This window comes from Aythya ferina (genome assembly GCF_964211825.1).
Source record: "Aythya ferina genome assembly, chromosome: Z".
NCBI classification, from domain to species: Eukaryota; Metazoa; Chordata; class Aves; order Anseriformes; family Anatidae; genus Aythya; species Aythya ferina.
This window is the reverse complement of record NC_140299.1, coordinates 43,843,564-43,849,208: the sequence shown is the minus strand read 5'-3', so window position 1 is coordinate 43,849,208 and position 5,645 is coordinate 43,843,564. Positions and strand designations below refer to the sequence as shown.

Genomic DNA, 5,645 nt, shown 5'->3' with positions numbered 1-5,645 from the left:
CGGTGCTATAACTATGTTTCTGGATAACATTCCGTGGGGTTGCCACATTCTACAGACTATTAATGACGATTTAGCTCTATTGCAGGGCAGGAGTGCAGAGACGCAGATTACACCGCCAAATGACCACCGTCAGTCAGGCTCGTTCACAAACAGCTTCTAGGGTTGCAGCTGGCACAGCCTGCAGCCGTATAGCAGACGTTACACTCTCTTTCCTAACTAGTAATCACGTGTCTCATCCGTTTGTGATGAATGGTCAGTGGCAAAAAAGAAAAAGGGGGAGAGTAAGGGGCGACAAAGACAGAAACGGTACCAGGAGGATGCCACTGACACTAACAGCATGGGTAATAGGAGCAGTATAAGAGACACAGGTGCAGGGCGGCGGTGGGTGCTGCCATGCTGCGGGGCACTCTGCCTGCTGCTTGCCCTCGCCGGCCTGTGCACTGCTGCCGACGGTGCTAGAGCAAAATGTGAAGACTGCTTAGATGGCAGTGATGAGAGTGCTTGTGTGAAGAAGACGTGTGCTGAATCTGACTTTGTGTGCAACAGTGGTCAGTGTGTGCCAAATAGATGGCAGTGTGATGGGGATCCGGACTGTGAAAATGGGTCTGATGAGAGTGCTGAGCTGTATCATACGAGAACATGCCGGGTAAACGAAATCAGCTGTGGTCCTCAGTCAACCCAGTGTATCCCAGTGTCCTGGAAATGTGATGGTGAAAAGGACTGTGACAGTGGAGAAGATGAAGAGAATTGTGGCATTGTGACTTGTAGTGCAGCAGAATTCACATGCAGTAGTTGGCAATGTATTTCCAAAAGCTTTGTCTGCAATGTTCAAGATGACTGCAGTGATGGTAGCGATGAGCTGGAGTGTGCACCTCCTACCTGTGGTGTTCATGAGTTTCAGTGCAAGAGTTCTACCTGCATCCCTATCAGCTGGGTGTGTGATGATGATGCTGACTGCTCCGACCACTCGGATGAATCTTTGGAGCAGTGTGGCCGCCAGCCTGCACCTCCAGTGAAGTGTTCTACGAGTGAGGTGCAGTGCGGCTCAGGTGAATGTATCCACAAGAAGTGGCGATGTGATGGAGATCCTGATTGCAAGGATGGAAGTGATGAAATTAACTGCCCTTCTCGGACCTGCAGGCCAGACCAGTTCAGATGTGAAGATGGGAACTGTGTCCATGGGAGTAGGCAGTGCAGTGGTGTGAGAGACTGTCTGTATGGCACTGATGAAGCAAACTGTAACAATGTTATTCAGTGCTCTGGACCTGGCAAATTCAAGTGCAGAAGTGGAGAATGCATAGATATCAATAAAGTGTGTAACCAGCAGAGAGACTGCAAGGACTGGGGTGATGAGCCCCTGAAGAAATGCATAAAAAATGAATGTGACTGTCCAGCTGGGTTTGAGTTTATAGACAAGAGAAACCGTGGAGACATTGATGAATGTCAAAACCCTGGTATCTGTAGTCAAATGTGTATCAACCTGAAAGGTGGCTACAAAAGTGAACGTAGCCGTGGATATCAGATGATTCCTGCTACAGGAACCTGGGAAAGGCCATACTGGTACAAAGACACAAATAACACCTGTGATTGCAATGATGCTGCTAAGCAGGGTTTAGGGGTTTATAGCATGGAGACAAGGGGTAACAACTACAGTGTTTGGAACAATTGTACAGCTTTGGCCTTACCTCCTGATGTGCTTCTGATTTGTGGGGATGGGGCCTGGCAAGGTATCCCTGCAAATGCTATCAGATGTCCATGTTACATAGATAAACTCATTGTATTTGCTCCTAGCTTGTTACAGTTGCGTGAGATCACCAGACATAAATGGACATTGCTTGCATTGGATTGCAATGATAATGTTGAATTGTGTGGGGTTGCAGCTAGAGCGGCATTAGCAATTTCAGTGCCTGGAGTGGCATCTGCGGCCGCACATAACAACTTAGAAAAATTGGTATGCTGGGCCGAGAGGCAAGCCTATGCCACGACAGAGATACTTGAGGAGATGTTACCAGATCAAAATAGTCTGCGACATCTGCTTTTACAGGATCAAGCTGCTATTGACATCTTGCTTTTGGCTCAAAGGAATGGGTGTGAGGACTTTAAGGGAATGTACTGTTTAAACCTTTCTGATCATAATGAGTCAATTCACAAATCCATTACTTTCCTGAAAGAGCACATGAGAAAGATTCAATATGGTATCAATCCTTTCAATCAATGGTTCACTGACTTGTTTGAAACAAAGTGTAGATAGTTGCTGGGTTTAATCACAAGGGGATTAAGGATTTGGTTTATGGTGGTGGTAATCATCGTTGTGTGTTGTAAGTATAGCTAAAGAGTTACTTGTAAAACTGCTGTGTCGGGCTTGGTTTGCTCAAAAGAAGAAGGGGGAATTGTTGAGGGATTTCTTGAAACAGCAAAAATCCCATGGCTTGCTGTAGCTGAGCAAACCAAGCTACCAGGGCAACTATGAGAAGTTCCCATGACAGTGTTCCCACATCGCCCAATTGAGGAATTCAGGAAAATATTGTTACCAGTAGCTGGCCTCAAGGACAAGGTCTATGTGACTGCTAATCACAAGGGGGTTGTTTTCTTGCAGGTGGGGTTGTTTTCTTGTAGCTGTTTGTCTGAGTGCTTTTGACCAATAATCTTGTGTGAAACACTGTCCACCCCTGTTAAGTTCTCTATAAAAGTTAGGCTATTCGGGCAATAAAATGGAGCATGATCTGACTCTACTGGTGTCTGTCGTGCTTTCGGCCGTGCTTCCTGCAACACCTGGAGACATATATGTACAGACATAAAAGAGAGAGTGGCTTCCCATATGGATTCTGGATAAAAGGATGTGAGATCTGAAGTAGTGTAACTGTGGTACTGATGGAGACTGTTCAGCTCTGGGCTCCTTTAGACATCATGCTCCTCAGAAAAACCTCCTACTGCGGGCATATGTCTTAGAAGCCCCATTGGACCTTATGTAAGGAAACAAATTCAGTACTCTCCATCTCCAGTTCTTTCTAATTCAGACATTTGCCCTTCCTGATCATTGTAAGCAGCTACTGGTGGAGATTGTAGCTAATAGCTGCAGTAACAGAAATAATTGATTTTGTCTCAACATCTATAAAAAGAGAAGACAAAATTTACCTCACCAAAACAGGTATCTACTTTCACCTACTATGTAGGGTGAAGAAGGGGAACAGAAGGAGCTGGAAAGGTCTTTTTCTTTTCTTTCTTTTTTTTTTTTTTTTTCTTTTTTTTTTTTTTTTCTTTTTTTTTTTTCTTTTTTTCCCCATTGGATGAGGTCATGGTTTTTGCTCATCTCCAGACCTGAAGCTCCATCAGAGCCTTTTAGGTTGTAGAAGAAGTCTTGCTGGTCGCAGACCCCTGCTGTCTGCTCACAGGGGTGTTGGGCAGAGTGCCTCCCCATGCAGTTAAGCTTTGTCAGAAAAGCCTTTTCATTTTTTGAAGCAGAGTACTTAGCAGTCAGGTGGAACTGCCACTGTGAACAGCTGAGTTACAGAGCTCAGCGTTGTCAGTACATCGCATACCTCCTGTTTCCTTCTTTTTTCAGCTACACTGCATTTTTTACATTGTATTTTCTTCTACTCTCTGTACAGTTCAGACTGAGGCACAGTTTTACATCCAAATGAAGTAAACTATGTTAGGTTATATCCTTCTTCGCTCCCAGCAGGAGAGAACTTTGCTTGCTGAGGAAGCTACATTTCAGGGCTGCGAAAGTTGCCTTTGATTAGTACCTTTGCCTTTCATTGGTGAGTCACCCTGTTCTTTCCTCCTGTGAAAGCTAATCTTAGTTGTTGTTTTGGGACAAATACTTTACAACTGCAGAGTTATTCACTAGCAATGAACTCCGTGCATTTCTATTTACAGCGAACTTCCCACATTCTGTTGTCTTGTGATGGATCTGAACTTCACAGAATCACAGGGGATGGCACTGTACCCTTCTGTGCTGAAAAGAGCTTGAGAAGAAAACTGCATGATACAACAAGCAGAGAAGTGGGAAAGGGTAACGGAACAATCTTCCATGGAAGTGCTCGGAGACAAGTATTTACTTCTGAGGAGCTAGAAAGGAAGCTGAAGCACTAAGAACTGTGAGACATTTGTTAGCCTTTTGTTATCCAAGCTCAAGAAGCCCTATGTCCACAGCTGGCAGAAGACCTCTTAACACACAGCATAACAGCACCCTGCTGAAGAAGGGGGATCCATGTAAGAAAGGCAATCGCTTGAAAAAAATGCTGTCACGGTCAATAATTAAGCTGTGTAACTGTGCAAATACAGATAACTTTGTATGCCACAAACTCTATTTCCTGCTGGGAAAATTAGCAGTGACTGAGGGGTGCCTCTGTGTCAGCAACAGGAAAGCATGAGGCTTATTTAAATATATGCAATGGAAAATAAGATGGGGACATAAAACACTGAGGCTGCTGAGGTTCTAGATGACAGCAGGGTATATCAACTTCATTAAGAGGTTTGTTGAAACCCCCGTTTGTGTCTTTGTGAGACACTACCTTGCTGTATGTCTGTTATTTATTTTATTTTTCCAGCTTAAGTGCAGCAAGACAGCAATACAGTCCAAAGGACTTGTAGCGGGGGGAAGGGGAGACCAGTGGATAAGAGAGATCCCCAGCGAAAATTCCCACCTGACATCAGCTTCCAGGATAACAAAGGTTTGTAAGTGCTAGTTCGAGGCACATGGCTCCTACCCTGCCCATGGGACTATCGTGAGCAGTAGCTGGTTTGAATTCCAAGAAACTATACTCCAGATGTTAACTCCATATAAGATTATGCAATGTGAAAAGGGTGACAGTTTCTCTAAAAACTAGATTGTCCTGCTCCCATCTGTTGCTTCCAAGTCAACCGTAGCATTGCACCATCAGATTTGTTTACTCAGTTCAGGATAACAGTCTATTAAAGAAAATATTTGGCATGTTCTGTCACTGTTAGCTATTGACACAAGATGCAGTCCTGCAATTGCTTTACCTTTTTACCGAAAAGAGAGTCAAGTGGTAGCTATATGGAAAGGCCACACATAGTTTTCAAACTTGCTCATGCTGCTACTAAGAGATTTCACTTTTTGAACCTGAAGACCTCTATTACCCTCATTTACTATTGTATGCCATCCCTGTGGCAACAAGTCATTACTTACATAGAAACATAATGTTAGGAAAGAATGAAACATTTCTAGCAGCTTTGAGTCCAGTTTGGTGGGTTGAGAGGAAGGTGAACCATCCCCATGAAATAAGTTTGTTCTCCAATGACCGGTTTGATATATGTATATTGTGAGAGGGAATGTTCTGGTGGTGGGCAAATGGATAAAATTTGCCCATTGTATCAATTTTTTTTTTTTAATTCCCCACCTCCCCAGCTTTCTATCCAGTAACACTTACTCCTTACCAGAACTACTATGTTCTTCTGGGTTTCAGGTTCATATTCTAATGAGTTTCAGGTGCATAACTGAAATCAGCTGGGAGATGGAAACCTAAACAGTTTTGAGTATTGGGCCTAATAGTTACATGTATCTCTTCAAGTCTAGGTCTTTCCAGAATAGGAAAAAAAAAAAAAAGTCAAATAAAATTTAAGATTCAGAACCTAATGTTTTTGTTTATTTATTTATTTATTTATTTATTAAATGCTAC

General features: G+C 43.4%; 1 pseudogene across 1 annotated transcript; it reads left to right on the top strand.

The window, feature by feature from the left end:
• Window positions 1–337: 337 nt before the first annotated feature.
• Window positions 338–2,715, top strand: LOC311426599 (very low-density lipoprotein receptor pseudogene; annotated as a pseudogene). The gene has a single exon. The product of its transcript is annotated as a very low-density lipoprotein receptor pseudogene (transcript).
• Window positions 2,716–5,645: the final 2,930 nt, after the last annotated feature.